Source organism: Spea bombifrons, chromosome 2 (assembly GCF_027358695.1).
Source record: "Spea bombifrons isolate aSpeBom1 chromosome 2, aSpeBom1.2.pri, whole genome shotgun sequence".
In the NCBI taxonomy this organism is placed as follows: domain Eukaryota; kingdom Metazoa; phylum Chordata; class Amphibia; order Anura; family Pelobatidae; genus Spea; species Spea bombifrons.
In genome coordinates, this window is record NC_071088.1 from 75345859 (window position 1) to 75356925 (window position 11067).

The window sequence follows — 11067 nt, forward strand, 5'->3', positions numbered from 1 at the left end:
ATATGTGTGGATTGGCATGCGTGTGGATTGGCATGCGTGTGGATTGGTATGCGTGTGGATTGGTATATGTGTGGATTGGTAAGCGTGTGAGAGTGATGGGTGTTATGCTGTACCATTTCCAATGTCTTTTTCATGATCTAATTATGCTCTAAAAGTACATCATAACTCCCATCACTCTATACTGTTCCATACAGTGGCAGAGCTGGGAGGCAGAGGCCTTGCACCCCCACCGCAGGACTCCTGAAAGGTAAGTGAACTTCAAAGAGGGAAAGGGTAGATAGTTAGATGGGGGTAGATAGGGAGAAGGGAGTGAGACAGGGGAAAGGGGGTAGATAGGGAGAAGGGAGTGAGAAGGGGTAGATAGGGCAATCATACTCCTATCATGCCAAGTCTGCGAGTACATCCTGGAATCTGGGTATGCCTGGGCATTATAGGAATGTGATTGCTGTTAATCATATATATATATATATATATATATATATATATGTATATATATATATATATATAATATTGTTATTTAATTGTTTTGTCCTATTTTGGTGTGTTACTTACTTTAAATAAAAGTGTTAGATTTTTTTATGGTGTGGGGGGGGTCTTATTCGGTTTTGGCCAGGTAAATGCTGCACTTTCGGTTTCAGTCCAGAATTCGTTTCGGTGCATCCCTACTACTAAGCCAGACAATGAAGTGGTACGCCTACACCACATCAATGTTTGGCGTAGTATATAGTGATTGAGGTTTTGTTACAAGTTTTGTTACAAGTTTTTATTCCTTTCTTTTTTTGGGATGGGGGGGCGCCAGAGGAGTAGTCCGCACAGGGCGCCAAAACACCTAAGGCCGGCTCTGATTTGACCTCTATTCCAGTGTCATCCTCGTGTTCGTCTTTGTGGGGAAAAAATCTTCGCATTCCACAAATATTCGCCCTTTCCTGTGTTCGGTTCGGGCGAATATTCGTGTACATTCTAAGTTCATTTTTTTTTTAGTTTTTTGTAGAAGGGGTTAATTTGGGGTTAACGCAACTCTATTGGTTGCCCGCAGGGGCTACCTCTGCCATCAACCAATGTACTTCATTGGTTGATGGGAGACGAGTCCCCTGCTGGCAACCAATAGAGTCGCTTGTACAGACTTTTAAAATCCTGGTGCCGCAACTTGGCCGGGAGAGACCACTGGTCTCCCCGCTCCAAGAGTTAAAGGTCTGTACAAATGACCAATAGAGTCGCTTGTACGGACCTTTAACTCTTGGAGCGGGGAGACCACCGTCTCTCCAGGCCAAGTTGCGCCGTCAGGAGTCTATTGGTCTATAGAATTTATAGAGTCGCTTGCATGGCCCTTTAACTCCTGACGGGGAACTTGGCCTGCCTCCCCACTCCAAGAGGTTAAAGGTCTTTCGCTGTCAGGAGTTAAAGGGCCATAAAAACGACTCTATAGGTCTCTGGCAGGGCCCCTGCAGGCGACTAATAGAGTCAGTGGCATGGCCTTTTAACTCTTGATGCAGAACTTGGCCTCGGGAGACATTGGTTGATGACAGACGAGCCCCCTGCCGACAACCAATAGAGTCACTCGTACTGACTTTTAAAATGGTGCCGCAACTTGGCTTCAAGAGTTAAAGATCCGTACAAACGACCAATAGAGTCGGTTGTACGGACCTTTAACTCTTGGAGTGGGGAGACCATGGTCTCCCCAGGCCAAGTTGCGCCATCAGGAGTTACAGGGCCGTGTGAGTCTATTGGTCACCTGCAGGGGCCTCCTCTGGCATCAACCAATTGTCACTCACCTTTGCTCACCCTCTCTCATATTCTCTCATGCCCTTATTCACTCTTTCACACTATCATTCACTCTCACGTTCTCCTTCAATATCTCGCTATCTTTTCCACCAACTTGTCACTGTCTCATTTTCTTCTATCTTCATCCACTTCTTCTTGGTATCAGTTCTGTTATCCAGGTATTTCTGTAAAATGATGGAGACCTAGTGCACACCATCTCCCCCGATTTGAGAAAAGTATTGGAGGAGAGGCTGTCCCTGTGGTGCATGCTATGGCTCTGTCGTTTTGCAGAAGTACTCTAGAATATCGCAGACGGATCTGCAGAGAAATACGTGCAGAAACACTTCTTTCTCCATGAATATATATAATATGTATGCGTGTGCGTGTATATAGATATGAATTTCCATTAGTGAATTTCTCTCTCAATTTGCATTATTCTAGCCTCATGGAGTACTCCTGAGATTGTTAGAGAGAGTGAGAGTGTGACAGTAATGAAAACAAAAACAGTCTTTGAATAAGATCGAAAGTTTGATGGGTCGTCTTATAATCAGGTTCAAGCAACCATATAAGCACACCCAAGAATTAACAAGGTTTACTACATTGGCAAGGAGGTGCAGTCTGCTTCTGGGTTAGGAAGGTGCCAAAACTCTGGCTAAATCATGGAATTGGAATGTCCAATCATCCCAAAATACACGCTACCAGGCACATGAGGAGAAAACATAGGAATGTGGCTAGTAAGCTGCCTAAGACATGGCTTAGCTTAAGACGGTGTCTGTATTCTTTGCTTTGTCACTCGTAGAACAAATAAAATTAAAATGTGTGAAAATTATATTCATTTTATATTTATAAAAGAAGCACACTGTTTCAGAGATTCATGGAAATGATCTCCCAGATTTTGTGTGTTTTCATAAAAATGAATGAACATTTCATACTACAAACCTATGTATTATTTGTCTTAGAAATAGCACAGCTAAAAATTCATGCATTTCCAGGACACGAAAACAACTCTGAGTGATATCTACATTGAACAGATCTTACCAAAGCAGTCACTGAAAATCGCTGAGAACAGTACCCACTGTTCACTGCACGTTGACCTTTCTCCCGGGATCCCAATACAGCTCTTTGCTCTTTCATCAGAAATAACCATGAAATGAAAAGAACACTAGGAGAAAAAAAGATTGACAAGGTAAACCATGGCTGTAGTATTAATTACAGGAGAGTAAAGACTAAAAAGCTATTTCTTTCAAGTGGAAATAAAGCATGCTAAGTACTGGTTCATGCCCCCATTATACGTGTACCAGAAAAGATTGCTGCACTTCTAGCATGCTGCTGCGTCGGAGCAGTTTAATTCAAGAGCATGGATTACACTTAAGAATATTCCTTTATGACAGGGAACATTAAATGCAGGGGCGAATGTGGAATTTTCATAGAGTTGTTCAACCTGCCCTTTTTCTAACTACTTTAACCATGCTATGACAAAATATTGTGTGTGTGTATGATTTGTAAAAATGATGTAAGGGTATTTTTCTGAATTGGGTGGGTACTTTTTAAATGTTACTTTGTTCTAGCATAGAATTATATGAAGAATGAAAATGTAAACGAGACTACAGGGGAAGTCAGTTCTGAGTGAACCAGGGAAGTACTTTGCATGGGAATGAAGGGAAGTGTCAGGACCCGGGCCAGCAGGTCGGGTAGGAGCCCAACTGCAGGGGATATCTGAGGCTCTGTCTGTGCTCGGAGATGCATATCGACAGGCAGGTAAGTACAGACAAGAGATAACAGGCTCACACTAGGCTGATATACAAGAATAGATAGCATTGATGGACAGGAACAGGACTGGTATATACAGTGGAGTAAAGCAACAGGATTCTGTTAATCGTAACACATGGACTAGAAAGTCTTGCCTGACATGTCTGAAATTGGAGGCCCAGTGGCAGGGCAGCCGGCAGGAAGCCTACTGGCAGGGAAACTGTAGCACGGACAGGGAAACTGTAGCAAAGGCAGAGCACACTGCTTGGAAGCCCTCAGGCAGGGCACACGGCTTGGAATCACTCAGGCAGGGCACACGGCTTGGAAGCCCTCAGGCAGGGCACACGGCTTGGAAGCCCTCAGGCAGGGCACACGGCTTGGAAGCCCTCAGGCAGGGCACACGGCTTGGGAGATAGGTAAGTCTGGGACACAAATCAGGATCGAGAACGTAGCCAAGGTCATAACACAGGAAATCAGAACAGAAACACAGATTTTTAGCTGCAAGCAGGCTAACAGGGACCCAAGCCAAACAAATGCAAAGGCCCAGACTGAAGGGCAGAGCAGGTATATAAAGGCAGGGCTAAACTCAGGTAACAAGGCTCAGCTGCCCCAAGTGATTGGATATGGGTGCTTCAGAAAGGGAAGGGTGGCCACTAGTGGCTGCAGGTAGACATGACTGGAAATTATTATTGCATAGTCCTGGCAGGCAGGGTGGACCCTGACAGGAAGTGATCAAAATTTGAAAACACTTGGGAAAGATAAACAGGCTGGAGACATAGATGAGTTACACCCAATGCCCACTTTTTCTGGGATCAGTGAAGCAAATACAATACAAGCAAGTAACATTTTACTCAGGGGTACTTTCCCAATGGCTAGTTAGAGACTTCCGTCAAGCAGCATCACTGTGTGATGTTGCTTGTTCCTAATGTGTACACCTCTAGCAGCTGGTTTGACCTCTGTTATCTGCACACTGAACAGGAAAAAAACTGAGAAAACATCAACTCACAAAAGCACCAGAGTGCTTGTCGGCTCAAGTCTGCCAGCACCTTGCTTGCAGTGCATTATTTATGCAACAATAGTGAAGAGTTCATGTTCATGTGATGTCATGTGATTACATGATGAAGATTGTGTAAGTGACTTCACAATATATTTGGACCAGTGAGCTGGTCCTAGCAACTGGCTAGCTGTACACTAGATCACCTATCAAGGTTATACTTGTAGATTTCATTTTTTGATTTATATTTTTTAATATATACACCTTCTTCTTTTTATATACACTGTATCATAAATGTTTTAGTGCACTGTGCTCCTAGGAAAGAGTAACATCAATAGAGAAAATAGTGACAGTGGAATATTACTTCTATGGCTTTATGACTCATGAATTTATGATTTTATAGACAGCAATGTATGATATATTCTTGTTTAAAGTGATCTTTACATGCTGGGCTGAAAATATTAAATCAAATATGCATACTGCATACGATTATGTTATAGATGATATACATTCGAATATCCTATAATACACAATGACCAAAAGTATGTGGAAACTCGACCATCACACCTATATGACTTTGTTGGCTATCCCTTTTCAAAACCACAGACATTGATATGGAGTTGGCCCCTCCTTTGCAGTCATAACAGCCTCCGTTCTGTGGGAATGTATGCATGTTTAGCTATAAGAGAATTTGTGATGTCAAACACTGATGTTGAACGAGAAGGCCTGGATTGCAAAAGATGTTCCAGTTCATCCCAAAGATGTTCGATGGGGTTGAGGTGAGGGGTCTGTGCTGCCAGTCAACTCCCTCCACACCAAACAAGCTAAACCATGTCTTTATGGAACTTGCTTTGTGCACTGGGGCACGGTCAAAATGTATTTGTATGCTTTAGCATTAACATTACTCTTCTTTAGAACAAAGGGGCGTAGCCCAAACCCTGAAAAACAATCCTCCTCCACCAGACTTTACAGCAGGCACTATGCATTCAGTAGGTAGCATTCTCCTGGCATCCACCAAACCCCAATTCGTCAGTCAGACTTCCAGAAGTATTGTTCACTTTTCCACTGTCCAGTGCCGGTGTGCTTCAAACCATTCCAGGCAAAGCTTGGCATTGTGCATAGTTGGTTACCAAGCAGCCATGTTAAGCTTCCTGCCCCATGGACGGCCTTTGTTTTTAGGATTTGGTAAGAATTGTTGAGCTGCTCTGCAGCCTGTAACCCAGTTTTGGGGATTAAAATAATGCATACTAAATTACTAACATAATATTTTAAAATAGGGAGTCCCAAGGACATTAAACTGTCAAAACCATTTGTGTTATGTGACCTGACTGTGATCCTGTTTTCAAAAGTGGTATGGTCCAAGTTGGACTGACCATGTTTGAAGAATTTTGGACCTCTTACATCCCAGGACCAGTCCGTCCCTTGTCAAGAATTTTGGAAAGTTTAATATTTATTTTAAACCATAAAAAAAAATTCTTATGAATACATGTACATTTCAAAATTGTAGAATTTGCTTTCCTTGGGAAGTACTCTGTCTTCTATCCTAAGCTGCTGACATCCAGATCCGACGTAATTACCCACAAGTGGACAATCCTAGCTCATGCCAGTGCAGGCTTTCCATCTATCTGCATCAGTCAGCAGTGCAGGACCTAAAATGGGGCGATTCAAACTTCTCAAGGTGGCTATGTGGTACCTGAGATAGATGTGCTGCGACAGCACAGACCTTCGTTGATTTTACAAAACTGGGACTATCCTGTGAAAAAGGGGGCAGTTAGGAGGTATGTAGTTGGAAGCTTATCTGAATACAGCTAGCATTTATCGTTCTTGAAGAGAGACTGACCCAGACTTATATCAGTATCCAAACAGGAAAAAATAATATTTTGTAGTATACCACACGCAATACCTGTGCTTAAAATTGGAAAACTCCAAAGAGCTGTTTCCCTGGGAATGTCGGCCCCAGAGTTTGATTTATTCTTCAGAAAGGATTTCCTTTAAGGACAAACGTAAACTATTAAGTGGTTTGTGTAAGCTGAGAGAGTTTATGTTTGACTTAGACATGCCCTCCCCACACATACGCAAACATTTTTAAGTACAAAATAAACATTTTTGTATTATCTGACGTATCAATGATTATGTTATTAGCCATTTCCATTTGCACAATGCAAAATGAATTGGACTGTAAGCTACTTTAGTTAGTGATGTGCCTGCTTACGATGTAATGTGGTGCTGTTCCTTAGCCACCTCAGTCTCCACTTCTCCTCCCTCTGCACTGCAGGTCTGAAACTCAAATAGAAGTCTCAGTAAATCAACCTTCAAGCTGAATATTACCTGAGTAAGACAGAGGAGGCGTAAAAAATATGGAGCCATCTTGCAAAAATCAAACTGGGTTACAATTGTCTTTTAAGGGGTCAGGGAAATGTGAGGGAAATTAACTGTCCAGCAGAACATTTCCATGGACCAAAAGGTTCTAGGGTCCTGTTTTGATACCTCCTAGGAATAGATTGATGCACTCTCAGTTTAGTGTTAAACTAACTTCTTTATTACGCAGAGCTTCAAGACATACAACTGCCATGCCGGGATACTTAGCTAAACTAAAATGGCAGAAGCTCACTGAATGCTACAGCTTCCTCTGCAGGTTGCTAGTATAACATTGCTACATCCTTTCTCTTAAAACAAAAACAAAACAAAAAAATGAGTAATGTAAAACATGATATGATTTTAAATAGTGTAATAGATTAGATAAAGTCAGACATAATTTTTCAGATGGAGTTGCTTTGTCCAATGTCCAATGTTTCAGATGTTCTTGGTTCTTGCACATTTTGTTTTTTCTCCATATATACTCCTCACACGGATCGCGGTGGGTTTATATACAAGGTCTGATCATCTCATTTAAAGTGTGAGTGCATACACACCATTTTCTATACAAAGAGTCAATTTGACATACTACACTATCATAAGTTATTTTTTTGTTTATGTTTCAAATTGAAAAACCGACCAAAAACACAAGCGCCCCCTAGTGGACCAAAAACATTTTGTGTTTGGCCTGGTTGTGTGTTGGTCGGTGACAATTGTAGTAGAGTAACTTCGAGATTACCATCTAGCTCATTGACTAATTCTCTGGTTCTCCTTAGGTGTCAATGATTTATTTTAAGAAATTGCCCTTCTTCTGCGTGTACCAAATACCTTTTGCCAGTATTTGTTTTGCTGTATTTGTACACAGTAGCTTTTTTTGGAGGACTGGCAGATCTTTTGCATCTTTATTGTAATAATGTTCCTGCCAATCAGGTCTCCTTAGGAGAAATGTTACTGCACTTTAAATATTATGAATACAGGAATGTATACAGTAACGTAGTTCACCATAAAAGAAAACGTAGTTTGTTATTTCCTTTATTTCCAGAAATGTCCTTTGTACCGTATTTGCTCGATTATAAGACGACCCTGATTATAAGACGACCCCCCAAAATCTGAATATTAACTTAGGAAAAAAAGAAAAAGCCTGAATATAAGACGACCCTAAAGGAAAAAAAGTTTTACCAGTAAATGTTAATTCATGTAAACTATTTTTTTTAATAAAAGCTATGATTGAGAAAAATATTTTTTTTTGTTTTTATTTCTTGTATTTTCCAACCTGTCCCCCAGTTACGCACATCTGCCCCCAGGCTTGCCACTCCAATATGGCACTGTGGCCCATGATATGCCTTTTAACCCTCTATATGCCACTGTGCCCCATGGTATGCCTTTTGACCCCCTATGTGCCACTCTGCCTCAAGAAATGACTTATACCCCTATATTCCATTCTGGCATTTAGGGGTTAAAATGCATATTATGGGGCAGAGTGGCATATAGGGAGGTATAAGGCATTCCAGGAGGCAGAGTGGCATTAAGGGAGTTAAAAGGCATTGTATAGAGCACTCTGCCTCCAGAATTGCCTTATACCCCTATATGCCACTCTGGCATTTAGGGGGTTAAAAGGCATATTATGGGGCAGTGTGGCATATAGGGAGGTATAAGGCATTTCAGGAGGCAGAGTGCTCTATTAAATGCCCCCTTAACGCCACTCTGCCTCCTGAAATGCCTTATACCTCCCTATATGCCACTCTGCCCCATAATATGCCTTTTAACCCCCTAAATGCCAGAGTGGCATATAGGGGTATAAGGCATACCAGAAATGCCCTACACACACACACACACACACACACACACACACACACACTTACTTACTTACTTACCGGTGCTTCCAATTTCCTGCTGCAGGGGGTTGACGTCTCATTCCGCGGCAGCCAGAAGGAGGTGGAGTTGGCAGCGGGGGTTTGTATGCGTCCGTCGCAAATACCTTCCCCGGCTGTCAGAGATCAGAGTTCCCCGCACCGGTGCGGGGAACTGTGATCTCTGATAGTCGGGGAAGGTCTACGCGACGGACGCATACAAACCCCCGCTGCCAACTTCACCTCCGGAAGCACCGGTAAGTGTGTGTATGATAGGGGGGGGGGGTCGGGTGAGACAGGAAGATCCAGGTCCCCTGCAGCGGTGCGGGGGATCTGGATCTTAGTCTCCTAATCAGACCTCTATTTGAGGTCTGATTAGAAGACGACCCCGATTAGAAGACGAGGGGTATTTTTCAGAGCATTTGCTCTGAAAAAAACCTTGTCTTATAATCGAGCAAATACGGTATTTGTACTGGGGGCCACTCTTGTTGTCAGTCATGTTTTTATTTCAAACACCATGCTGAGAAGTTTATGACATTGGTAAAGAAGTCCTGTTTGTCCAATGAAATCCTTTCCTCCTCAGACTTTAATAAGCCAGTGTCTGGAGAACAGGAGGGAGACAATTTATTTAATACTACCACAAGGTAGTCCGCTAAGCATACCTGGGAAACCTCTGGGTTTGAACGGAGTGTCACAGTGAAGTCCTATTTTCTGTGGAAAGGAAAATGTTTTGCCACTCCTACTCCCTGCCTACTTATCCCCTAGTACTGCCCATGTCCCTCCCACAAAAGGCAGTTTGGAGATAGCTCCACCCCTACACTTCCCTAGTTCTCAATTATGATTTAAAAAAAAGTCTAATACAGCTAAAGCGCATACAAATGGCTAATATGTAGCTGTCTGAAAACATATTCTGCAAAAAAAGGAATTACTAAAAAATCTGTTTAAAAACTGATACTACTTAAAAAAAACACCAGAAAACAATCTTATGGGAAATCTTTTTGACGCTGCTGCCACCTGGTGGAAATAACAATGTCATACGCATTGTAAAATCAGTAGTGTATTAAGAAACTTTTTGCATATGTGTGTGTCTAATTCCGATAATATCAGTATTTTGCCTAGTGTGTGGGTGTCTTTTTAACATTTATAATTAGTAAAAACTTAAATTCCTAACGTTTTTGGACATTTGTAAGAATTAACAAAATTGGGAAATTTGGTGACAACTACATTTTTTTTACGCATCCAAATGTACAACTGCTAGAAGCTTCCACTTTGCAATAATAACAGTTACAGTGGCCGGGGGAAGATCTAGCAGGACAGTTCACAAACTGACTTGTGGCATCCCACAACGTGCCGCATTTAAAGTCACTGAGCTCTTCAGGTCTACCCATTCTACTGCCAATGTTTGTCTATAGAGATGGGTGAAATACTCAGGCTTAAGGCTTTTCCAGATTCCTACATTTATAATAATATTATAATGCTCTTGTGAAAATACACAAAACATCTATGTACAGCCTCCGTTGATCTTAAGAAATGTAGCAGATATTGATTGTTGTTCAATAAACTTGTGATCATAAACACATTGCATTCTTTAGTTACTTCACTCAAGACCTCCCATTACCTGTACACAGTTGATGCAGATCAGAGTAGCTTCCAAATACGATGAAAAACTGACCTTTAAAATGCTGTCTTCTCATTGCCTCCTTTCTCACCGTAAGCTGTGCTTGCTGGACCCGTGTTTCCTCTGGATCCCTCACTTTGGTTTAATTGTTGAATGTTTTTAATCCCATCAATGTGTTTCGGAGCATATTTTTCCATCCAATGAACATGAAGCTGCTCTTCCATCTAGTATATAAGGAAAACTACCAAGCCAGATGGCAATGTTAAATACTTATCGGTGGAATAAAAGAATTGGATATTAGGTTGATTTATGGGCCAGTTACGTAGAATGCGCCTATCTAAAATGTGCCTATCTCTCCTTTACAAACAAGGGCTGTGATTGTCTAGCTGCAATTAATAGCTTATTCTACAATGCCAATGGTTTACACTGACAGGCTCTTTGGCTTTATCTGTGTATTCCCAGTGTAGCCATACTTCATTTTAATCGGACCCCATGAAAGGCATGCTGACATTGATAAAATAAATAATAAAACCAGCAACAACAAAACAGAAACTTACAATCATTGTTGTGGCTTTGGTTGTTATGGCCATAAAATTTAAGGTGACATTAACATTTCCCCTACTTATAAAGCATTTAATCTAAGCATTTTAGTTTCCCTTACTGTTGGAAGCTGTTATCCAACATTGCATTATATGTTTTCCCATATATATAAAATATTCTCTACCATCATTGGTCACTAC

General features: G+C 41.5%; 1 protein-coding gene across 1 annotated transcript in view; it reads right to left on the minus strand.

Annotated features, from left to right (window-relative positions):
* Positions 1–3531: 3531 nt before the first annotated feature.
* The window catches only part of DTX2 (deltex E3 ubiquitin ligase 2), a 66754-nt gene continuing 59218 nt past the window's right edge, over positions 3532–11067 (minus strand). Inside the window, exon 11 of the transcript XR_008346220.1 lies at positions 3532–3544. The gene's annotated coding sequence lies outside the window, so the exon portion shown is untranslated. The remainder of the gene's footprint in view (positions 3545–11067) is intronic.